General features: G+C 40.7%; 1 long non-coding RNA gene across 1 annotated transcript; it reads left to right on the forward strand.

Annotated features, from left to right (window-relative positions):
- Positions 1–25,806, forward strand: LOC134296917 (uncharacterized). The gene is made up of 7 exons (XR_010003728.1): positions 1–1,231; positions 12,350–12,414; positions 14,600–14,668; positions 15,689–15,767; positions 18,284–18,400; positions 21,227–21,282; positions 22,019–25,806. It is a non-coding gene; the product is annotated as an uncharacterized LOC134296917 (long non-coding RNA).
- The last annotated feature ends 1,297 nt before the right edge of the window (positions 25,807–27,103 follow it).

Consider the following 27,103-nt stretch of genomic DNA (forward strand, 5'->3'; position numbering starts at 1 on the left):
CCAGAATTTAGGTAGCATACTTGTATGCAGAAGGTGCCTTGCCCAGTCAGAAATGTTTCTTAGTTCATGCTGGGCAAGATTTTAATTTGAAATCCTAAAGAGCCATTGCCAGACTGGCTAAGAATTGTGAATGCAGGAGCAAGCCGTGGTGAATCAATTGTGGTTTTTTTTTTTACAGGCTTTAAAAGAGTGATTTGACATGTTGGGTTGATTTTTTTGGCCTAGGGTTCAGAACCCTGGATAGCTCCTTTAAAGTCTTGAATAAAACACAGAGCAAATGTACTACACTCTTTATATCACTTTATATCACTGGTTCTCAACCTGTGGGTCCCCAGATGTTTTGGTCTTCAGCTTCCAGAAATCCTAACAGCTGGTAAACTGGGATTTCTGGGAGTTGTAGGCCAAAACATCTGGGGACCCACAGGTTGAGAACCACTGCTTTCTATGAAAGCTATTGACTGACCCTTCATCACTATAGTGAGTACTAAACTAGGTGTCTTGACCTGGTGGAAGCCTGTTTCATACATATTAAGAGGGACAATATTCTGACAAGGTCATTCCCCCTTGACTGAAGGTAACATAAAAAGATGGGGAGTGAGAAGAGGCAAGGTTGATATTCAGGTATGGGCATAATTTCTACATCACTGTGACAGAGCACCAATCTCTGGCAATGTTCCTATGGGAATTAGAGGAGATTTCTCCTTTGCCTGGCTCTTTCTTTCAGTATACAACAACATAGCTGCATTTTTGTCAACACCAATAGCGGCTGGAATGCACCTGGCCTATTTTGACTCCTCTTGAGCATCAAGGGAAAACATGGATGAACTTCTGTGGCTGACAAGTGGCCAGAAATATGATATAGCAGTCTCTCAACTGTTGTTGCATAATGCTGTGACAACCTTGCAGAAGTACGTACAATCAGTTTTCTTTTGCAAGGTCTGAAAAAGTATATACACAGATGTAACCCCTACTTACACTCACATATATCACCAATGGGAGCCCAGTCCTTTTTGGTGAGTTAATATGGAACCATTACTCCTTTTTGATAGGTACTATATCCATTTGATGAAAAGTGTTTATCTCTTACAGCACAAACAGTGCAAAACAGTTTTCTATAAAATGTCATTTAAAAAAAAGTATGTGTGAGCATAATTTTTATCTCTATTGGTTTAGGATTCAACACTAAATGCAGTTAAGCTGCAGAGGATCCTGAACTGTGAGTCGTGGACTAGTAAGTATAACATTGTTTTCTGGATAATAATTTAATTATTATTTATTAGTTGGTAAAGTGTATATCCTGCCTTTGCACCACTGAACTAATGGTGATGATGCAGCAGTTTGACTGTATTTTGACCATATTTTTTGACAGTTGCATAATTTCCAACCCAGAGTCATGCTAGGAAAGTGTTAGTAGTGCCATAGTTTGTCAAAGAAGTTGCTAGAAGCAAATACTAATGTATGCACAATCCAGTCACAAACATTAAATGGTCAAAATCTGTTGAGAAAGGCTGAAGCTAGGATCACAGAAACTTAATGTTGGAGCACTCAGATGCCCAAAGGCATTGGCACCATTTGCCACCTGATTATTCCTATATTACTGGAGGACACCCCCCCCCCCCAAGCAATAATATATTATTCTTAACCATCACTTTTGTAATTAAATATAATTCATGGTATTCTGAGTGGAAATATTTGCTGACTAAAAATTTGTGATGGAGAAGAAAATTGCTAGAAGTGGCTTGTGGGAGGGGTCACGTAGGCGCCTTGAATTTTGCATTGTCTTTGCGGATGTGTCTCTAATGGGTGTGCATAGTACTTTAAAATTGATCATTGGAGAAGTGACAGTGGCAAGTGAGAGAAACAGATGTAAAAGAAAAGGCAGCTTTGCCCAAGATTCTGTGAAGTAAAAATTTGAAGAAAAAGACAAAGAACATGAAAGTTGGCAAGTTCAGGCAACAGACAAAAAATAGCCAAGGAGCACTGTTAGCCATGATTACTTCTGACCAGAATCATCATGAAGGCCAGATATCATTTGTTGTTGAATATTGCTTAACATGTTGGATCTATTCTTTACAGTACTTTGGGTATTTGAGATGTCCTATGTAGTACTGGCGGGCAAATAACAACAACAACAACAACAACATTATTTTTGTATCCCGCCTTCATCTCCCCGAAGGGACTTGGGGCAACTTACATGAGTTTAAAAACACAACTCAGTAACAACATCAATAAACAACATTATAACAACATAAAAACAACATCAATACAACAACAATAACCTGAACAGTAATAAATACTGGAATTCGGAGGGTAGGACCTTGTGCAATAGAGTTTCAAGACAGGGCTGATGAAAAAGTGCAGGAGCCAGTAAAAAATTAGGGCTAGAAAGTGAATATCATTAAGAACACTAAATCTATAGGGCAGGGGACAGTGATAAAATGCAGGATCTGATAGTAAGTTATTGTTGTTTAACATATACATGAAGCGGCTGGGAGAGATCATCCGGAGTTTCGGGGTGAGGTGTCATCTGTATGCAGATGATGTCCAGCTCTGTCACTCCTTCCCACCTGTCACTAAGGAGGCTGTTCAGGTCCTGAACCGGTGTCTGGCCGCTGTGTCGGACTGGATGAGGGCGAACAAATTGAAATTGAATCCAGACAAGACAGAGGTCCTCCTGGTCAGTCGCAGGGCTGAACAGGGAATAGGGTTACAGCCTGTGTTGGATGGGGTCGCACTCCCCCTGAAGACACAGGTTCGCAGTCTGGGGGTTCTCCTGGACTCATCGCTGAGCCTGGAGCCCCAGGTCTCGGCGGTGGCCAGGGGAGCCTTTGCACAACTCCGCCTTGTGCGCCAGCTGCGCCCATTCCTTGGGAGGTCTGACTTGGCCACGGTGGTCCACGCTCTGGTTACAGCTCTTTTGGACTACTGCAACGCGCTCTACATGGGGCTGCCTTTGAAGACGGCTCGGAAGCTCCAACTAGTACAACGGGCGGCAGCCAGACTAATAACAGGAGCGGCTTACAGGGAGCGTACTACTCCCATGCTGAGCCAGCTGCCGATATGCTACCGAGCCCAATTCAAAGTGCTGGTTTTGACCTACAAAGCCCTAAATGGTTCTGGCCCATCTTACCTGTCCGAACGTATTTCCCCCTATGAGCCTTCTAGAACTCTTAGATCATCGGGGGAGGCCCTGCTCTCGGTCCCACCAGCCTCGCAGGTAAGGCTGGTGGGAACGAGGGACAGGGCCTTCTCGGTGGTGGCTCCTCGGCTGTGAAACACCCTCCCCAGCAACATACGGCAGATACCAACTCTCCTAGGCTTCAGGAAAGCCTTAAAGACATGGCTGTGCACACAAGCTTTTAATGAATAAGAACATGGACTTTACATGACCTGTACAAAGACTTGAGGATTCTGGATGAATGGATTTTAATCTTGGACATTCTTAAAATTTTATATAATGTGATTTTATTTTGTAATGGTACCTGTTTTATATGAACTGTTGTTTTGTAGATTGTTTTATATGAATTGTTTTTACATTGTTTTTAGGCATTGAATTTTTGCCTATTTACTGTAAGCCGCTTTGAGTCTCCTCGGAGAGAAAGGCGGGGTAAAAGTGATGTAAATAAATACATAAATAAATAAATTATTGTTGGGGAGCCAATTATCTGGTGAACTGTTTAATTGAAGGCACAGTGGAACATCCACGTTTTTAGGTCTTTACGAAAAGTGGACAGGGTGGGTGCCAGTCTAATCTCCCTGGGGAGAGAATTCCAGAGCCGTAACCGTTTAGGGCTTTGTAGATCATAACCTGCACCTTGGATTAGGACTGGAAACTTATTGGCAGCCAGTGGGGCTGTTTAAACAGGAGGGTTGATTGCTGCCTATAATTTGCTCCCGTTAATAACCGCCCGTTGTACTAATGGGAGTTTCCGGGCTGTCTTCAAAGGCAGCCTGATGTAGAGTGCATTACAGTAATCCAATCTGGAGGCAACTAAGGCATGGACCACCATGGCCAAGTCAGACTTCTCAAGGTACGGTTGCAGATTGTGCACAAGCTCAAGTTTTGGCCACCACCGAAACTTGAGCCTCATGTGTCAGTGCTGAGTCCAGGCGGACCCCCAAACTGTGGACCTGTGACTTTAGGGGGAGTGTAACTCCATCAAACACAGGTTGCCACCCAATACCCGGATCAGCCGCGCAACTGACTAGGACCTCTGTCTTGTTTGGATTAAGTTTCAGTTTGTTAGCCCTCATCCAGTCCATCACAGTGGCCAGGCACTGATCCAGGATACGGGGGGCTTCTTTGGAGTTAGGTGGAAAAGAGTAGTAGAGCTGAGTGCCATCTGCGTAGGGATATGGTCTTAACACATATGGTCTTGAAATCAATAGTTTCTATTTGTAATGAAATAGTGTTTGAAAATGGGCTTGAATCCAACTGGTAAAATTGCAGTCCAACAAATGTCAATCACTTGTTAATTTAAAGGTAGAGACTATTGTGTTCTGTTCAACATCTTTATTAACGACTTAGACGAAGGATTAGAAGGCACGATCATCAAGTTTGCAGATGACACAAAACTGGGAGGGATAGCTAACACTCCAGAAGACAGGAGCAGAATTCAAAACGATCTTGACAGACTAGAGAGATGGGCCGAAACTAACAAAATGAAGTTCAACAGGGACAAATGCAAGATACTTCACTTCGGCAGAAAAAATGGGAATCAAAGATACAGAATGGGGGACGCCTGACTTGACAGCAGTGTGTGTGAAAAAGACCTTGGAGTCCTCGTGGACAACAAGTTAAACATGAGCCAACAATGTGATGCGGCAGCTAAAAAAGCCAACGGGATTCTGGCCTGCATCAATAGGGGAATAGCGTCTAGATCCAGGGAAGTCATGCTCCCCCTCTATTCTGCCTTGATCAGACCACACCTGGAATACTGTGTCCAATTTTGGGCACCGCAGTTGAAGGGAGATGTTGACAAGCTGGAAAGCGTCCAGAGGAGGGCGACTAAAATGATTAAGGGTCTGGAGAACAAGCCCTATGAGGAGCGGCTTAAAGAGCTGGGCATGTTTAGCCTGCAGAAGAGAAGGCTGAGAGGAGACATGATAGCCATGTACAAATACGTGAAGTGAAGTCATAGGGAGGAGGGAGCAAGCTTGTTTTCTGCTGCCCTGCAGACTAGGACATGGAACAGTGGCTTCAAACTACAGGAAAGGAGATTCCACCTGAACATCAGGAAGAACTTCCTCACCGTGATTGCTGTTCGACAGTGGAACTCTCTCCCCCGGGCTGTGGTGGAGGCTCCTTCTTTGGAGGCTTTTAAGCAGAGGCTGGATGGCCATCTGTCGGGGTTGCTTTGAATGCGATTTCCTGCTTCTTAGCAGGGGGTTGGACTAGATGGCCCATGAGGTCTCTTCCAACTCTACTATTCTATGATTCTATGAAGTGCTAAAAGACAATACTACATCTGTTTTCAGTGCTCATACTCAAAGCATGTGTTGAATAGCAATTGTATTTATTATTGATATACCTAGTTCTTGATAAAAAGCTATAATAACAACAATTAATTCTGCTGGCATTGTATTTTATTGCTTCAGCTTCCACCATGAATCATGTCAGGATACTTTCTTATAATCTATAGATAAGATAAAAAGACAACTAATTTGATAAACTAATGATTCCTGAAGTGAAATCTAGTACTCATGAATACAATTTGAACAGCATGTTTTTCCCTGGGCCACACTGGATTTTAAGTCTTCTAGACTTAGTAGGCACCTAGGCTTGTCTAAGGCATTTGGTCTGAAGCAAGGAACAAGATGGAGCTCCATTCCTTTTCATGTATAAAAGCTAACTAGGTCTGAAGTTTAGTTGTGCCCCCCGATCTTGTAATGGGACAGTATCCATCACCAGTGGCAGCTGCATGACTATGTCTTTCAACATCTTACTTCCATTGTCCAGTACTTGCTATCTGAGGTGAATAAATAACCCTGCCTAATGGGAGAGTTGGCACTGGTTGCTAAACAGTGTTACAGTAGTCCCCTTCATAGGTGGATCTGAGAACCTTATTACTTCCAAAAGTAGACCTCTCTTTGAGCAGGGTAATATTGTCATTTTATAAAAGGAGAATATGGGCATGATAGGATTCAGAGTATGAGTGAAACATGCTTGTTTCAAGGCATACCTCTTTCACCATTGTCTAGAATTTGAAAAAGATATGTTTAGATGACAACTTGAAGTATTCTCTAGCCATCATGCAAGGTGGAAGTTGCAGTCCGAAAATTAACATTTCCATGTTCTGCTTATGTCTTGAGCCAGTGATACAATTTCATAGTAAAAGAAAGTTGTGTTGGGGAACAGAGAACTCACCTTATGCCTCCTCAATTTCTTGCCATTTAGCCTTTCTTCTGTGTCTAATTCCTGAAAAATTATTCTTTTGGGATTCTTTTCCTCTAAGAGAGGCAATTCGCCCATCATTACTAATGTTTTGATAGAAAGCATAATCTACTTTTGTACATTCTCCACACTTCCATTATTTACACTTCCATTATATTGGCACTCACGCCTTGTTATTGGCTGTACAATGCAATATTTTTGAAGTCCAAATATGCACAGCACTAGGATGAAATGGGAATTTTACAGGGAAATAATGTGGTTCACTAAATATAAGGGGCAAAGGGGTTGGTGGGATCCCAAAAAACAGAGTGAAAATGAGGCAGATAGGATTTCACATTGTTTAACCTGCCTCACTGACTCCTCTTCTGTTTAAGATGATTAAAAATGAGATCTTCAACTCTCCTCTCTTTCCCACCACTCTCACAGGTACATTCAATAGGAACAAGGCTTTCTCAGTGGCTGCTCTGGAGCTTTCTTCCCAGAAATGTTAGTCTGACTTATGGCAACCCTAAGGCAGCCCTATCTCAGAGTTTTCTTTCAGGGGAATTTGCCTTTGCTTTCTTCTAAGGCTGAGAAAGTGGTAATCCCATGCCTAAGCCAGTACACTGAGTTGGCACCCTCTTCTGCACCCCGATGAAGTTGCTTTTACTCTGACAAGCCTTTAAGAATAATTTTAAGGGAAAACTGGCCTTCCCAAACATGCTGCATTATTTTTTTTATGTCCGGGTGCTTTTAAGCGGTTCTAATTTATTTATTTTTACAATGTAATTAATTTCTAACATTTGCTTGTTGTATTCATTTTAACTGTTATAAGCTGTGCCAAGTTCCAAATAGAGAAACAGTCAGGATAAAATAAATTTAAGAATAAATAAACAAACACATAGACAAATATATACAATAATAAATAGGTGTAATACAATAGGTCCTTGGTATCTATGTGGATTTGATTCCAGGACCCTAGATGGATACCAAAATCAGTGGATATCCATATCCTATAACATACAGTGGTGCAGAAAAAAATGGTATCCTTTATATAAAATGACAAAATCAAAGTTTGCTTTTAAGAATTTTGTTTTGAATATGTTTAGCCCTTGGATGGTTGAATCCATGGATACAAAATCTAAGGATATGGGGGGCTGACTGCAATAGTAGTAGCTGTTATTAAGTATTAACATCATTTGTAAACTAGACTTACAAGCAAGTAAAACTACAAGTCATACCTCAAAAAGCTTGACTTGGCCATGGTGGTTCATTCTTTAGTTACATCCAGAATGGACTACTGTAATGCACTCTACGTGAGGCTGCCTTTGAAGATGACTTGGAAATTGCAGTTAGTGCAAAGGTCGGCATCCAGATTACCAGTTGGGGCGAGCTTTAGGATACCATGCCCCTCCTAAAGCAGCTCCACCAGCTTCGAACAAGTTTCTGGGCCCAATTCAAGGCGCAGGTGATTACATATAAAGCATTACATGCTTCAGGTCCAACCAATCTTTGAGACCGCATCTCCTTCTATGAACCAATGCGAGCATTGAGATTTGCTGGAGAGGCCCTTCTCTCGGTCCCACCACTATCTCAAATACAGTTGGTGGGGACGAGAGACAGGCCCTTCTCGGTAGTGGCTCTCCAGCTCTGGAATTCTCTGCCTCAAGAAATTAGACTTGCCCCACCCTTCAAGCCCTTTGGACGAGTTTAAAAACATGGCTCTTCTGACAGGCCTTTGAGCCTGTGTAATTCTGGCCAGCCCGATGATCCGATTGTGCCACTCCACACTTTATTGTTGATAGTTAACTTATTCGCAGATTATATTGCATTTTAGGAATTTTATAATTCTTATTTTTTAAGGGATTTGACATACATTGTTGATTTTATACTTATGTTATATATTTTATATTTGTGTACTTGTATACATCATATTGTGGTTCAGATGCGGTACTCTAGTGCTTCTGTGAGCCGCCCCAAATCTCCCTGGGAAGATAGTGGTGGGGTACGAATACAATTATTATTATTATTATTATTATTATTATTATTATTATTATTATTATTATATCACTTGTATCATCATGCAAATGGAGCTACTTGAGAGACCGTTTTGCAAGGTCGCAATACACAACATGATGTAAAACAAATAGTGGTGCGCATCTGGGTTTTTGTAATACAATATTTGCTGTTCACACTTTCACTAATATTTGTTGCAATCCTACTTTAGTTTCTCAGGTGTTTTAAAAATAATAATTAGCATCTTGTACGTAGGAGTTTCAAAATGCCCCAGCATTTTTATTCTTAAGTGTTTCATAGTTAGAGAAACAAAAAAATAAACAGACAAACCAACACTCATCAGTGAACATAACTAATAAACCGGCTAGCTGAATCATAATTCATAAATGGATAAGTTCAAAAACTAGTAAGGAAGTTAATGAAATAAAAGCTTTTGTGGCACAGCTTCAGAATGAACAGAAATGAAAGAGAGAGAGAGAGAGATCGCAAACCTTCGTTTTTTAAAGGACTGCTTGTCTTTTCAGCTTCTGGAAGAGTGTGGTACATGGCTTTTTTTTAGTCTGTGCCTGAGCATCTTCCCAAAGTAACCCATCAGCCACTGGGAAATCTATAAGGAAACTAACCAGGCTGTGCAGCTCATCTTTTATTCTTCATAGGCAATCAATTTTAAGGCTTTCATTTCCAAACTTTACAGTGCATGATTCATATTTAATAAACAGGGCTATAATGAGATTAAAACATCGTTGGTTTCTGTAGAGAAGGGATCGGTGAGTTATGAGCCTGGCGCTTGCTCCATGGAAGTCTGCAGGCAATCTATAATCATGATTTGCAACAAGATTAGACTCTCTTTCTGTTTCATTTCTTGTCATTTGTGTCTCGCTAGGAAAGCTTGGCTCTGTAGTTTTAACTCGCCTAGCTCTTCCTCTGTCTCTGCAACACATGGAGAGAGGAGGAGAGGATGGAGAACACAAAGTGCAGCAAGTAGAGCTAGACAGAGGACAAACTGAGCACAAAACGGAGAAAGGCGACAAGGTCAGTCAGGTACTCAGGCACTGACTAGGAAGTCGTGTTACACTGAAACCAGTGAGACTAAAAACATGCCCAGATTTTTTGTATGTTTTTAAAAGCAGAATTAGGTTTTCATTGTCACAGATTTTACTGTCTTGGCTACATTTGCAGTGGTTAGGGGCACAGCACTTCCATGAAAAAACATGAATAAAGAAATAGCTTTTTTAACCTTTGAGAACACCTTTTCTGGGAATTTCTAGGTCTCTCAGCATGACTTTCTGGTTGATCTCCACTGGAAATTGATCACAGAATCACACAGAAAGACTCAAAGATTCCTAGAGAGAACATTTTTAATTAAATCAATAAATAATAATATCTGCAAAAGTCAAAACTGCAAATGTGGAATGACAACATACAGAAGTGAAAGCAGCACAGGATTATAGCAGTTAAATTTAATATTGTGCCATTTTATGTATGCCTTGATGTTGTTTCTGGTTGTGTGTGTGTGTGTGTGTGTGTATGTGTGTGTGTGTGTGTGTGTGTGTGTGTGTGTGTGTGTGTGTGTGTGTATATATATATATATATATATATATATATATATATATATATATATATAAAAATGTAATGTGCAGTTTTACCATGGAGTAAACAACAAAACCACTGAACCAAATCGCATCCAATTTGGCCACAAAAGACAGTCATCCAATCTATGTCTTTCAAACAAAAAACCTAGAAAAATAAAGCCCAAATTAGAGGATGAGAAAGAGCAGTTTCCCCACTTTAGAAATGGCTCAGAAAGGTAGGCCCCACCCCCTTTATGCCCCGCTCACTTCATATCCTAGCAATTCCCTCAGCCAAAATGGCATCAATGGAACAGGCAGAGTGCACTTAGGCCTCATCCACACTGTCTATAAAATACAGATTATCTGTTTTGAACTGGATTATATGGCAGTGTAGACTCAAGTCCCTCCCACACAGCTATATAACCTAGAATGACAAGGCACATAATCCACAGTATCTGCTTTTAACTGGATTATCTGGAGTCCACACTGCCATATAACCCAGTTCAGTGTGGATTTTATACAGCTGTGTAGAAGCAGCCTCATCTAATCCAGTTCTACTCAGATGATATAAGATTATAGATATAATATATAATAATTACTGTGGTATAATAATACAGAACAATATAATCTCTAAAATCAGGACAGTAAATAAAGAGCAACACTCTGAAAAAAAGGGAAATTCCAGACAGGAAACAACCAGGACCAGCTAACACCTCCCAACAAAGGATTCCCCCAGGCAGGAAGTATCCAGGCTTTGAAGCTGCAAGGCCATTAAATGATAATCAAGGTGACTAATTGCAACATTCATACTTGCCACACCGAGACTATTAATTGCTAATTCAACCTGAGCAACCAAGGATTCCACAAGGTAGAAAGCAGCTAGGCTTTTAAGCTGCAAGACTATTCAGTGCCACTCAAGCTGGCCAAACAATGATTCCCCTACAAAGCAAGTAGCCAGGCTTCAAAGTGACTCTTTTGAGGGTACTACTCCAGGTATAACATAGCCAGGCATTGAAGCTGCAAGGCTATTCAGTGCAATTCAATCAGACCAACAAAGGATTAACCTTGGTAAAAGGTGGCCAGGCTTTGAAACCGCGATACTACTCTGCACTATTGAAGTTGACCAACCAAAGATTCCCCTAGGTAGCAAGCAGCTAGGTTTTGAAGTAGTGAGGCTATTCATTGCAATTTTAGCAGCTCAAAAAACCATTCCCCTAGAACGCAAGTACCCAGCCTTGCAAGCAGCAAGCCTATTCCATTGCATTCCAGCTCATCAAACAACGATTCCCAAAAGAAGAAAACAGCCAGGCTTTGAGGCTGCAAGGCTATTCACTACTATTCCACCTGGCCAACAAAGCATTCCCATAAGCCACAGCAAGCAACAGGAACAGCTAGTGACCCTATAATCTTTCTGTCAGCTTTCTCATAGTGGAATGGTATGGAAAGTTGCAATGGCTGATAATCTACCTCAGTGGTTCTCAACCTGGGGTCTCCAGATGTTTTTGGCCTACAACTCCCAGAAATCCCAGCTAGTTTACTAGTTCTGCAAGTTGAAGACCAAAACATCTGGGGACCCCAGGTTGAGAACCACTGATCTACCTTCTGCTGAAATTAGGACTCCTCTTCTACATTTATCCACACTCCTGTTGTTGTGGTGGTGGTGGTGGTGGTGGTGGTGTTCCTTCAAGCCATTTCCACCTTATGATAACTTGAAGGCCCACTACACAGTTATAGCACTATCATGGGTTTCCTTGGCAAGATTTATTTGGAGGGCTTTTGGCTTCTCTGAGGCAGAGAGAAAGTGACTTCCCCAAGGTCACCCTTTCGGTTTCAATGGCTATGAAGGGATGGATTCAAATCCTCATCTCCAAAGATGTAGTTCAGCACTCAAACCACTAAATGTCTTTTTCCTGCCCACATAGGTGATAATTTGCATTATTCTCCATATCAAAATCAAAATAATAAAAACTGAAAAAGTAAAGCTTTCATAGATCTTAATTACTGCTTGTTTTAATTTATCTTCTGCAGTGAATATGGTGATGATAATGAAGGTAATAATGAGAGTCTCTTATGCATTTGATTGATACAGGACACTCATTTGTTCAGAAAGCAAAAGTTTCAATTAGAAGAACAAACGCCAAGTTGAAAATCATGGCTTTTATTAAACTTTATCAAATTAGTACATATACTTATTTTTAACTGTTTTAATATGTTTTAAATTCTTGCATTGTTAATATGTTTTTAACTGCACATTTTGCCACTTCAGTGTGTTAATATTTAAACATTGATTTTACTGGCTGCATCCTCACATTTTTGGATGTAGGGCAGAACATCATTATGTTAACAAAATAAATACATACATTTATACTTTTTCTTTTTACCTCTCCAGCTCTTCAGAACTATGGATTAAGATTTAGCTTGGATGTCTGCCGGAGTATCCTGGCCCTCCTGGATGTATCCGATGTTTAAATATTACCACTTTGCTACAAAAGATCCTGTGCAAAACCCAACATTGTATTGAAGGAGATGGTTCATTTTTATTTCACCATTTCTTCTACTGAACAAGATAAATTCAGCTTTTTTATCTGTAGGAAAGTTAAGATATTTAGGACCATGTAGTGGCACACGTAAGAAACTTATCACATTAATCTAAGGATTCGCCATGCATTGTGGTGAATCTGTAGGGGCCCAGCAGGAAGCGTGGGGAACCCATCGCCCCATGCCCTGCTTCACCCGACTTATCCTTGGCCCCATCCCAGGGGAGAAGCATCCACCACCCAACTCCCCCCATTGTTGCAAACACAACATGGAAAGCTTCCCATGGTGGTGGTGTAAGCCACTTCCTATCGCCTTTAGCCACGGAGCCCCACCAGAAGTAGATGTACATTGTGGAATAGGCTCTGTGGCAAAAGGGAAGAGGAACTCGCATACAATGGGCAAATTAGCCTGTATGATGAGTTCATACCACACAATCGACTTTTTCACACAGCTGCCGAGAATGTTGAGCATCATCAGGGGGCATGGTGAATCTGATGCTCCACACCCCGTATCGCCTGGCTCCAGCTGAGGGCAATCCCATGGGGAAAGCATGGAGTGCATGGCTTCCCCCCATTGATTCTATAGTAATACAGAAAGCTTCTCATGTTGCCGCAGCAGCAGTATGCACCAGCTCCATCCTACTTTATCCACAGAGCCCTGCCAGGGTCATTTGGTGGGAGCCGGTGGGCTCTGTGGGTGAAGTAGGGCGGAGCCAGCACATGCCACTGAAAAGTGCCTGCTTTGATGAGGTTTACAGAAAGTTGTAAAGTCATGAGCATCAAAGGCCCTGAGCTTTCAGGGCCAAAGCCTAAAGTGTAGAGAGGCTTCTTCGTGATTTCATATGAGATGGACTCATTTCATATGAGAAACTTGGCGAAGAGATGGCCTGGTGGACCGCCTGTAGTCTGTACCAGCTACCCCAAGTATGGCAGTGTAGCATAGAAGTACATGGGGGTTTTGTTCTGTGATTCCTCCTCTCATCCTGAAGACCAAAGGATCTATGTATCATCCATTAATGATATCATCTATTAATATATTAATGATATTCTATCCTTCTTTCATGAGTGAGCTTCAAGACAGAATACCTTCAGGCCATCTATCTCCTATTCAGATGTTCACGAAAGTCAGACCAGCTTCGTTGGTCTGGATATTATGGGTTGTTCACTGAGACCAGATTGTGTGTGTCTCTTGCAAGTGGGCTTAAGATTGCCTGTGAGCAATCAATCACTTTCTCTTCTTATCAGTTACATCAGGAAAGTCCTATTAGCGTCATTTAACCATAAATTTAAAGACCCAAATCTTGTCACACCAAGAAGAATGGTGGGCACGCTAAGTAGTTAGGGCAAAAAGAAGTCCTTCTAGGGTGTTGAGTATGTATGAGTTTATGTTCTAATTTGTATCTAAAGCATGCCAGACAACCTGGCTCAGACATTTAAGAAGGATTGGTGTGCTGGGATGTCTCTGCATAACCAAGTCACTCTTATAAATAATTCATCTGAGTAAACAGTGTTATATGTATTTTTCTTTCCATGTCCCTTGTCTGCTTACGAAGGGGCAGGTTGTGCTCTCTTTGAAATTACTTAGAAAACACTCATTGATTTTAGAAAAGAGAAGAACAGCTCCTAAAGCAGGGTTGAAAGACCCCTGGAATCAATATATGGTTTTGACTTTGAGTGCATTAGCTCCTGGGTCACATTCTTTAGTGGAAACACAGAAATAAATGAATAAATAAATCCCTAGGGTTTCTGTATTTTTTAATGCAAGTAATCAGACTTCCCTGCTCTCAAATCAAGCCAACTCAACAAGCTATATTACACTCCCCCTTCCTCTCTTTCCCTCTCTCAGATTAAGTTATATTCCGTATATTAAGACTAACAAAGCCAAGGAAATATTAGATTAGCTTGATTTCAGGGCAGTCACAGCTCTCTCTCTCTCTCTCTCTCTCTCTCTCTCTCTCTCTCTCTCTCTCTCTCTCTCTATATATATATATATATATATATATATATACACACACACACACACACACACACACACATTTATATTTAAAGGTCTGTTCTCTTCCATTTCTTTTCATATTATGTACCTTGACAACACAATTTAGTTTAATAGCACTGGAGACTTGAGCATTCAAGAATTCAGACTCCTATGGAAGAAGTTGCTTCTTTATCAGGTACAAAAGGACACTTTTTTATGTATTGGCAAGGGAGGAAAAGGCAAAGCTTAAATGGGTGAAGATAACGATTTGAGAACTCCCTCATCTTTGTTTTCAGGTTTACGTGAAACTACAAATGGACAATTGCTCCATTTCCTATTAACACAAATACTGGGTCTGACCTATGAAGGACTCAGAAGGGATGAAAATGGGACAAGACCAATGCTTAAACTGGTTTTACTGCTGTTGCTTATAGTAGCATTGTTTTAGAAATGACCAAAACAGAGCTTGGGAAAATGCCTAATGGCATTGTTGATGGTCAGGCTCTTGGAACCCCTGAAGCAAAGACTCATGGTTAGCCCAAATGTATTAATTAGAAGGCCCCTTGAGTTTTACAATCACCTATAGTCAGAGCCGGTCCAACAATGTGACGAATTAAGTGGTCGCTTCATACGGGGGCACAGTCGAGACTGCTTTTTCTGTTGATTTGTTGTAAAACATGATGTTTTGGTGCTTAATTTGTAAAATATTAATTTAATTTGATGTTTAATAGGCTTTTCCTTAATCCCTCCTTATTATCCAACATTTTCGCTTATCCAACGCTTTTATTTTTCAGTGATTGGTTTGGGGGGGGGGGGGCGCCAAAATTCTGTTCGCCTACACTTGAAAAATACCTAGGGCCGGCTCTGCCTATAGTTAAACTTTATCTCTAGAAATGACTAAATAAAGAAAAATGTACAAATGCTGGACTTAGCTGTATCCCACATATTAGACCAGAAATGATAAATACTGCATGGCAAAATCCAAAAGGGCTGGGCTATTGACTTCAGTGGATAGGCTTGCAAATCCATTCTCCACTCGGCTGGCCAGCCTTTCTTGGGAATTATTTTGTTGTATTTTTGTCACATACATGAGACGAGGCAGCTGTAGTCAAGTCAGGGCTAGCTGGTGGGTGAAAATGTTGGCTAGGCTACGGAAAACATTGGCCCTGTTCCCAGCAGCTTTATATGCCTCTTCATCATGATCATTTTCTGACAGGAAGTTTTCCAGAAAAAAGATATTCACCATACAGGATGCTTGGAACAAGCAGAGGTACAAGCAGCTTTAGAAGAAATGGGTGAGTATTGGAACTGTTTTTGTAGCATTTTCCCATGTTTATTCTTAACCTGGATTTTTTTTTGAACAGCGGGGTTTCAAAGTTCACAAGAAAAAAAATTTGAGCTCTGTAATTCTTTGTTCTTGAAGTTTCTTACTGACTACATTTCATAAATAATAAAAGTTGAGAGTTGTACACTGGCCAACATGCATTTTGGTGCCTCAAATATTAGACCTGTTTCTAGGTATATTTGATGAGCTGATTCCAAAAATGGCATCCCTACCGGCTCTAGTTTTGAGATACAGAACATATGCCATTTGTCTCGTCATCCACAGAAAATCAGTATCATTCTATGTAATAAACTAGAGCTGTTGCAGTCTATCCAATGCAAGTTTTTGAATCAGTGCCGCAAATAATGCTGGGAAAAAGCCTAAACACCATGACATTTTTTTTGTTGGGCTATGTTATGGTTTTAACTCAACAGCAAGTCCTATACCTTGAACACAGAGAAGCCAAGGTTCAAGAAGTGGGATGAGCATTTACCAGCTCTTAGTACTCTCCAAGAGTTTCAACAGGGTGGGAATAATTAAAAAACAAGCCCACTTAAAAAAAAAAAAAATAAAGAACAAGACAGAAATTAATTCACAATATTAGAATATGACTTCTTATTTTGAAAAAAGCCACTCAGACATAAATCAATGCAAACAATTCTGTTTGGCCAGAATTTGGCCTTTTTGAAATCGTCAGATAAAGCAGATGTTATTACCATACAAAGAAAGTAGAAGCCATTAAAAACCATTATTATCCTTTGCTGTCTGGACATGAAGTGTCCCACTGGATTATCCTCTTTAAAATGAACAGATTCAGAAGATTTATATTTATTCACAATTTTTTAAAGATACACATTTCATTAAAAAGTCTGTAACGTGAATGATTGTAAAGTTTATGGGCAAACTGAAGCTTTGTTAGATGCGATTGGTATAGTCTTTAATGCTGCTCAGATTGGAATGTAATTAACTTTTTTAACATTTGAAATGAACAAATCAAAATTATGAGTGTGATAATTAAAACACAATATATGAAAAGAAATGAAATTAGAATGCATTGAAATGTGTTTACTATACCATTCCACAACATCGTAACTGAAAATATTGTCACCTTCATTATTCCTTCATATGAGGGCCCTCATGGTGTTGTGGGAACTCAGCTTCAAATCCACACGCTGAATCTTTATACTGGTATAGAAGTAAATTCTGTTACCTGTTGGGGATGCTTTAGCTCAGTGGTTCTCAACCCGTGGGCTTACAACTCCCAGAAATCCCAGCCAGTTTACCAGCTGTTAGGATTTCTGGGAGTTGAAGGCCAAAACATCTGGAGACCCACAGGTTCCAAATCCAAATCCAAATTTATTTAATGCTTAGACCATAGGTCTTTCGCATGCAAGACAAACAAACAAATACACAAAAGCCAGATCATCAAATACAATATAAAACATGCCATTAAAACCCTATATAAATCATTAAAACATTAAAATGCTGCAAATATCAATGTCAGGATATGCCCTTCAAATACTACATATGTCATGGATTAGCACCAACATAATTAAAAACAAGATAAAACCAAGTAAGTACAGCATTATTAAAACCCAAGCAGTAAACACCTTGGATATAAAAAACCACTATTAGTTAAAAGCATCCCCAGCACAGTTAACCGCGACATCGGAGATCAGTTTTGCCCGGATTTTCTGAGCAGCCAGGGCAAAAAGGGCCACCTTTTGAGTAACTGCAGGGTTAATGTCGGACAGAAGGTAGAAAATCCTTTCTGACACCGTATTCATTAGGAGGGGATAAAGAATAGGTCGACCCACAGGTTGAGAACCACTGCTTTAGCTGGAGATCCTACATTGAGCTGGAGGTTGGACCTGATGTCCCCTGGGGCCCTTTTAACTGTGCAAAATCTCTCCCGCGGGTCATGGTTGTCTGATATTGCCACAGCACAATGGGAAGAAGCTACTGAGAAACATCTCTGTAGTAACACAGGGAGGATCACTCAAGGTGTATCTACATTGTAGGATTAATGCAGTTTGACACTACTTTAACCGCCAAGGCTCAATGCTATGGAATTCTGGGAGTTCTCTTTAGCCAAAACTACAACTCCTAGAATTAACTGCCAGGACAGTTAAAGTAGCTTCAAAAAGCATTAATTTTCCAGTTTAAATGCACCTAGAGGTTATGCAGGGATTTTTTTACAGACAGCTATCACTGTGAGCTGAGAGATTCAAATAAAAATGTGAACAATGCCCTTACTTACTCATATGCAGATATCGTAAGACTTACATGAACATGTAAGCCTCCAGGATGGTTATGTTGGGTAATCTGGGAATTGCCGACTAAATAAGTAACATCCTGTCATGAGCTTCCTTGAAAAGATATGAGATACATAAATAAAATCTAGAACCATTGGTATCAAGTTTGTGTATGGGGAGTTTAAACATCAGTCTAATTTTTTGTGGCGGGGATGTTCTTATTTTCCCAAAGGCATTCCCATCAGCAGTGAGCTTTGTAAGATGATGGCATATCGCTATGGGGACGCTCATCTAAAAGTCACCTTTGAAAACTTTGCGTGCTTTGTGCTGCGTGTGGAACTCATGATGAGTAAGAAGAACTTTTTTTTATTATTTCACTTGAACGGTAAATAGAAGCCAATGTGGGTTCTTCTGCTACATCTCCTGTGTGTAAAACACATCTGCTACTAGGTAATGTGGAATTATAAAAAGGCAGAATAGGATGGGGATAAACAAATCCATTCATTTTGCTTTCTCCAGCATTCAAGTCTTGATTGTGAAGAGATTTGTGGATTTTTCTACATTTTCCACAAGTTCTACAACAGAATTGTGTGCAAGAACACAGTATGTTCATGGATTAATCCACTTTTATTAGCCCCAAAGAGCTGCTGCCATTTTTCCATTGGTTCTCTCCCTACTCCTTTAACAGCAACTGAGCACACAGAAAATTAAGCGAGTGACATTTTCCCTTTTATGTCTTTGCATAGTGGGAAAAACTTCATATACTCAGGCCCATCTACACTTCCATTACAATGCAGATTGAACTGGATTATATGGTAGTGTAGACTCATATAATCCAGTTGGATACAGATCAGTCTGCACAATATGAGTGTACACTGAATTCTAGACTTGTTTTCTGCTGCTCTGGAGACTAGGACGCAGAGCAGTGGTTTCAAACTACAGGAAAGGAGATTCCATCTGAACATTAGGAAGAACTTCCTCACTGTGAGGGCTGTTTGGCAGTGAAACTCTCTGCCCCAGAGTGTGGTGGAGGCTCCTTCTTTGGAGGCTTTTATGCAGAGGTTGGATGGCCATCTGTCGGGGGTGCTTTGAATGCGATTTTCCTGCTTCTTGGCAAGGGGTTGGACTCTCTTCCAACTCTATGATTCTATGATATGACAGTTCAAATGAGAATTTGGTTTCTTTGTGCCTCACTGCTGTAAAAGATATGGGAGCTAGAGTATTAAAAATAAAACAAGATTCAGACTTTTCAAAATTTACAGGCAGATTGCATTTATTCTATAATACCATATCAATTAAAAACATGACTATGGAGACTTAGTCCATGGCCAGTGCTGGCATCTGGAATTCCTGGGCAGTTTCAAGGTAATCTCCACCTGTCTTGCTTTGGCAAAGACAATCCTATGTTGCCCCATTTTTTCTGCTACATTTAAAACATTTTAGTTTTCCTTTCATCACCCAGCTTTCTCCCTTTCTCCTCAGTTTGCTTCATTAGCTGCAAACTGATTTCAAACTGCAAAATTAGTTTATATTGAATTTAACAGGTTAGAGGAGGAATGGATTTTGCAATTTCAAGTAGGTTCAAGCAATGCAAACTGTTGCAACTTTTCCTATGTTGTGTCATTCTCCTCCCCCCCCCCACCCCCTCCCCCCAAAAAATTGGGACTCAGACCAGCTAAAATTCACTACCTTTCCAATACTCAGATTCAGTTTGCCCACATATGTCTTGGTATTCATCTGTGGAATGTTGGAGAGTATAGAATCTTAGCAAACAGTGGGCCTGGAAGTACTACTTTCCTTTAGTGAACTCTTAGTTATAATTTCATTGGAGGCAAGTAGCAAAACATAGCCTGATTGATTCAATCCAGCTATTGGAATTACTGGTAGATATCCAGCCACAATGAATAATATCCATTGTTCCTTGTTACTTAAGTAGTTTCCTGTTACTTGCACATATGCCTGGCTTTCACCTTTGATGTATTGAAGACTATGCTGGAAGAGTACCACTGCTGATGCTTTCCCTTGAACGTTAAAGCAGTGATCCGGTTAGGGCAGGCATGGACAAACTTTTTGTCTTGGGGCCGCATTGCGGGCCCAACCAGGAGGCCAGGCCAGCGGGGAGGGGGCCAGGCACACACTGGGTGGGGTGGGCCGGGGAGGAGGAGGGGCCAGGAGAGGGCAGAGCAGGGCCTGAGTTATCCTCAGGTTGTCCTCCCAGCATAAGAATGGAGCTGCTTGCCCTATTCTTATGCTGGTGGGACATGCAGCAACTGTCTTGATCCTCTCCCCCAATCCCCAGATCCCCCTCCCCATTCTCATCCCCCGATCCTTGGGCTGTCCTCTTGGCATTATGCCAGGATGAGGGTGAGATAGGTGGCAGTTGAGAGTGCTTCAGAGGACTCTCAGCCGCCACATGCCTTCTTCGAGCTGTCCTCCCAGCATAAAGATGAGGTTGCTCACACCATCCTTATGCCAGAAAGAGGTCGACACACACGGCGGCTGAGAGCACTCCAGAGGGTTTTCAGCTGCTGCATGCCTTCCTTCCCCATCTTTTTGGCATAAGGACGCAGTGAACCACCATGTACTTATGCCAATAGGACAGAGAAAATGAGGAGGGCCTGAGCTAAGCACCCAGATGACTGCATCCAGCCCCCGGGCCTTATTTATTTATTTACAGCATTTATATTCCACCCTTCTCACCCCGAAGGGGACTCAGGGCGGATCACATTACACATATAGGCAAACATTCAATGCCTTTGAACATAGAACAAAGACAAACAAACATAGGTTCCGAGCGGCCTCGAACTCATGACCTCCTGGTCAGAGTGATTCATTGCAGTTAATTGCAGCTGGCTTGCTCTCCCACCTGCGCCACAGCCTTAGCTTGCCCATGCCTGGGATAGGGGCTCAGGAAAACACCAGCTATCAAGGGAGCATTGGTACCAGACACTATAAGGAGATACTTCTGCTCCTTCCTAGTTTTACTTGCCACTGCTAAGCAGAACTTGCAAAATGTGCTCTCTTTTCCAAGCTGTGCAGTCCTCTGCTGGAAAAGGATTCTTTGCCCAAGATGCCATCTAACCTGGTGCTCATCCTATGTCTCAGGGAAGCAGGGTGATTGTAGTGAGCATTTTTTTCCAACAAATTATTTTCTCTCGTTTCTTCTTCTTCACAGAGGCCTTTCATAATATGAGTAAAGATGGCAAAGGGATATATATCAAGGAATCTGAGGTAAGTTCACATCTCTTTCTATTGTAGCATCTGTTTTTCTTCTATAGCTTTTGCTCTGATAATCCTTGAAAGATATGTACCAAGGTGTTGCTACTGGGTGTTACTGTGGTATTAATTAGGGTTGCTAGAGTGAAATCTGTCAAGGGCTTTTGTACCTTTAGTTGTTGTGTAGAAAAAGGAATTTCAGCAGGTGGTGCTTGTTACCTGGTGCCATGAGGACCAACACTTATTGAAGTTCCCTTTTCTGCCTAACCACTGAAATATAGAAACCCTCTTTAGTTTTCAGCCTTCCAGCTTGAGCAGCCATTTACTCAGGTCAGGCCCGTAGTCAGGATTTTGATTCCGGGGTGTGTGTGGGGGGGTGGGACTTTGGTTGGGGGGGGGGGCTGAGTCTAAGTGAGAGAGGATCTACCCTAGCAAACCTTTTGTATCGTTATCCCAATACCCCCATGCATATGGGATATATTGAGCATGGTGATCCGATCATGATATTAATAAACATAACAGTTTAAATAATAAATGTAAGGCCTTCTCGCGGACCACCTTGAAAATTTGGGGGGGGGGGCTGAAGCCCCTCGAGTCTCCCCCTTCCCCCGGCTACATGCCTGACTCAGGTGTTATAACTTTCTTGTGACCAAGCTTCTTATTTTGAGGAAGAGACAACCTGATTGTGTTACAATTCCTATTTACAGCCAGATTGAACAAATAAATCCATTTCACTTTCGTTATTTTGCAGTGGATGATTATGACCCTTTACTCATGAAGTGAAAAAAAAAAGCGTTGGACTGAGCTACAGTAGCCTTTAAAAGAATTATAGGGGAACTTTCTTATTAGCTTTCTCTGTAGACAGATAGAGGCAGAGGAAATCCAGACACTTTTGGTTCTACTTGTGTCTTAATTGAAATAGGATTTAGGCCTATCATTTCAATGTATCATTTCAAATCTTCATTGAAACTCAGATTTGGGATTAGAGCAGGTAGTGGTATAGTCTTGTTAAAGAAACAGCAAGAAAGTCATCACACTGCAAATGTACCAACAAAAAAAATCCAATGCTATTTACCTCAAGAGTAATCTTGTCTCACATCACCATGCCATGTCATCATGGGAGAAGAGATGGACAGCTATAAGAAACAGGACCTTTTCGGTGGAAGTGCCAAAGCTTTGCGCTCCCAATGAACACCCTATCTGCCTCCTTATCTGAGTATTTTAGAAGTCTATTGAAGTTCTCTTTTAAAAATCCAAGGAAGTGTTAACATTTGATTGATCTGTTTTATAGACCGCTGCTTTCAAACTGATATATTTTATTGCTGTTTTCAGTTTGTTCAATGCACTTTCTTGATTTTGCATAGCTTTACTTGTGTTGGTACAATGTTTATGTTTTTGATTGTGACTGCATTTATTACTTTTGTACACTCTCTTGAATGCTTTTATCAAAATACGAATATTTGTTTTATAAGGAATGTAATGTAGTCCACAAAATTAGAACTAACATATCATTTTAACATCTCATGCCAGCAGTGTCACACACCCATTTAATTCCCGACCTTTGCTTTGACTATTGGGTAATGTTACCCATATCCTCTTCTGTTTGAGTTGCCATCTAGGGCTGAAGTCAAGTAGCTGACCTACCTAAGTTGTATAAAATGTTACTTGTTGGTGTCTTTAATTATCTGATTATTGCCCATTTTAAACTGAGCAGACAATGCAGCATTACTTATGAGAGCAGATATGTGAGAATCTCCTCAGTCCTCAGAAAAACCCCTGCGAAGTCTTTGTTTTCAGATTGTTTCTTCCCAGCAAGCCACCCTCCATGACTCTTTAGATCTCTTCTGCAGTCATTGGTGATGTTAGTGTTCAATTACAGCTGCCTGCCTGTACATGTTACATTAATTCAATTAGTGTAACAAGTGCAGGCAGTTCCGATTGAATAATTAATTTAATTGTAGGGGAAGGCCCTGCATCTGAATAGCCCAAAAAGCTTTCTTAGGATATGAAACCGATGGAGAAATTCTTCACAGCTGAAAATGCTGGGGATGATGTGACAAGCATAGGAAGAACCACATTCCTTGATTCCATTGAGTATGAAATTTCATTCTGCCAGACAAATTCTTTCACAGTTTTGAAAATATTGCAGTGTTTGGGGAAATAAGCTAGTTATTTAGATTTACAATCCTGCAACCAATGTGTCCACTTAGAATGGCACATATTGTGAAAGGAGCCCCCAGTGGTGCAGTGGGTTAAACCACTGAGCTGCTGAATCTGTTGACCGAAAGGTTGGCAATTCGAATCTGGGGAGCAAGGTGAGCTCCTGCTGTTAGCCCCAGCTTCTGCCAACCTAGCAGTTTGAAAACATACAAATGTGAGTAGATCAATAGGTACCGTGGGAAGGTAATGGCGCTCCATGCAGTCATGCCGACCACATGACCTTGGAGACATCTATGGACAACGTTGGCTCTTTGGCTTAGAAATTGAGATGAGCACCAACTCCCAGAGTCGGACACAACTAGACTTAATATCAGGGGAAAGCCTTTGCCTTTACCCTATACTGTGAAAAAATGTTATTTGGAAGAGGCTATAGTCAAAGTAACATACTGTACCATACCTACACACTCACTCACACACACACACACACATCTGTATCTATATACACACACAACATTGTTTTATATACCAGTTTGGATACACATGCTATCCCTTGTTTACACAATGCACTGTAAATATAGTGATTTATGTAACTATTAATTAGAATCTGTCTTTACTATACACCATTTCATTTTTGTAACATTAAATAGCACTGTGCTATGTGACCTGTTGTTTTGAAATTGTCAAGTGTTTTAATAGAATCATTGAATCTGTACAAGGCAAACTCTATTCTATTGATTGCATAAAAGTATTTTACTAATTGTGTTTTTGAAATGTTGCTGTATCTCAGAGAGGAACACAGCTGCACTTTTAAAATGTGACTCGTACTTTTTAGTGAGCATAGTGGAAAACAATTCAAAAAGCTTTCTGAGATATGCATTCAAATAAATCCAGTTATTCACCACAAGGTCACTTGTTTATGACTGGGTGCTATTACAATAGCACACTAACAGAAAGGAGTATATTGCGGTGGAGCTAGTCAAGTGGATGACAAGCTTTTCAGAGAAGAGCTAAGCGGAACAGGAAACAGGAAAAGTATAGCACAGCAGCACAATGAAAAATTATGAATAGAAAAGAAAGGCTGATGTTTCAACTCAAAACTTTGAAATAAAAGTTATTTAAGGATATATTCAGAAAGATCTAAATCCAGTTGCTTTCCCAGCTAGAGTAGATTCATAGGCATAATGAGAACTTGTTAAGTTGCACTGATTCAGTGGGGATTGACAATTGGATGTAGACCAAAGTTCATTTGCATCTTTCTTCTTAAAGATAGAGCTGTTCGTTGTTGCATGCCTTCAACTCATTTACAATGTGAGCTAACCCTAAATTCAATTTATCACAGGATTTTCCTGGCAAGATTTGTTCAGAGGAGTTTTTTTTTCCCTTCCTCTGAGTAAGAAAGAGTGTAACTTGCCCAAGGTCATCCAGGGGGTTTCCATGGCTGGGCAGAAATTTGCATCCTGGTGTCCAGAGCAATAGGGTGTATTTGCACCATATAATTAATTCAGTTTGACACCGCTTTAACTGTAGAGTTTTAAACATGAAAACAAGAAGCTTATATTGTGTCCTACAAAGATCATGTAAATAATGATGAGATATCAAAAGTAGGGTAATATAATTGAAACAATGTGCCAAAAAGATACTCTTAAAAACAAAATATTGAATTTGGGAACAAAGTGTCCCAAATCAGTTATTTAGCATGTGAAACAGAAAATCCCACAAACTGTTCTCCCTATACTAGGAAGGAGAAATAGAATGCAACAGTAACACATTAATTAGCCAATTCATAGCCCTTCTATGACAGCTGATACTGAACTGGCTGCATGATGAAGCTAACTGACTCTGCCTAATAGTAGGATCAACCCTAACACTATAAAAATAGCACCTATGCCACAGACCCATAATGTTGTTTCAGGCAAAATCTGAACACTGACTCATTCTAATATGGCAACAAATGATGAATATGACATTTCCATAAAGAACCCTTCCTACCATGGATTTGTTATTCTGTTCTATTGTAAGAATACCTGGCACTGTACTGTACCCAAAGTGATCAGTGGGGACCTCTGGTTTCTTGCTCCCTATTTTTTATTTAGAAATGTTATCAGCAATGCTTGATCCTCTCCTGCTTTCCGAAACACCTCCCAATTTTACTATCAGCTTTCTGTTTACTAACAGAACATACTCTCACTCTTCTACCTTTTACCTTAAGAAGCTTAGCAGCAATGCCTTAGCTATTTTCCACTTTTTTCTACCTACCAGCAGTATATTAGAAAGTATTTTCTCACTTTCTATCTGAATTATATGTACTGCCTTGTTGTGCCCCAACAAGTTATTCATGAAACCTTATTTTGCCTTTTAAGAAGCTCTCCTTCACATTTTCAGTTTGAAACTTGGCCCTGCAGTGTAGACAACAACTCAAAACACCAGAAAATTAGGGGAGCTCTATCACAGTATTCTGGAATTGTTCTAATTCCCAGAGACAGACAAACATATGGGAAGACATTAACTTTCTCTTCATCCTGGAAAGAAGTGACGAGTTGAGTCGCACAGGGTTCCGTCCTGGACCCGGTTCTGTTCAACATCTTTGTAATGACTTAGATGAAGGGCTAGAAGGCATGATCAATAAGTTTGCAGATGACACCAAATTGGGAGTGATAGCCAATGCTCCAGAAAACAGGAGCAGAATTCAAAACGATCTTAACTGATTAGAGTAGTGCTTCTCAACCTATGGGTCTCAACCCCAACCATGTATGGTAGTGATTCTCAACCTGTGGATCCCCAGGTGTTTTGGCTTACAACTCCCAGAAATCCCAGCCAGTTTATAAGCTGTTAGGATTTCTGGGAGTTGAAGGCCAAAACATCTGGGGACCCACAGGTTGAGAACCACTGGATTAGAGAGATAGGCCGAAACTAACAAAATGAACTTCAACAGGGACAAATGCAAGGTACTCCACTTGAGCAGAATTTTTTGTGTGTGTCAGGAGCGACTTGAGAAACTTGATTTTCTTACTTCTTGGCAGGGGGTTGGACTGGATGGCCCACAAAGTCTCTTCCAACTCTATGATTCTATGATGTTTATAGTTTTTGTGGGTTTTTTTGGCTTTTTAGCAAAGGTGAAGAAATATGGCTTTCCATGTGTTTGGGTCCTGAAACCTATCAATAGTTCCAGGTAAAGTCGTTTATTGTATTAATTGTTAATAATAAGTACATTCTTATTTAAATTCTACTGGTCCACTGGATTTTCCTTCGTTTTGATTAACAATAGGATTCAGACATTGGATTTTAGCTCCTTGGATTTTTTCAGCATGGCTCACAGCAAGAAGCAATGGAAATTGCAGCCTAAAACATCTGGATGGCCAAAGATTCCCACCCTTGTAGTACAGGAAATGAGCTTTCAAAAGCCAGCTCTTGTGAATGGAGCTTATTCAGATCCTATACTTGGTCATCACCTTGTGCCACTTTTTGGAGGGAGACTCGTCTTACATAGCATATGCTACAAGAGAGGAAGGGCTGATTTCCTACCAAGCAAGGTTTTTGCAGAATTAAAGACTACCTCTCCCCCACCTTCTGGCTCCCTTTGATTCCTACTGTGTCTCACACTGGATTGCACCTGAAAAGGAACCTTGCCAAGCTTGAAGTTCAATTTATCAGCACAGTCAAGATTGATTTGTTACAC

This window comes from Anolis carolinensis, chromosome 1 (genome assembly GCF_035594765.1).
Source record: "Anolis carolinensis isolate JA03-04 chromosome 1, rAnoCar3.1.pri, whole genome shotgun sequence".
Taxonomy (NCBI): domain Eukaryota; kingdom Metazoa; phylum Chordata; class Lepidosauria; order Squamata; family Dactyloidae; genus Anolis; species Anolis carolinensis.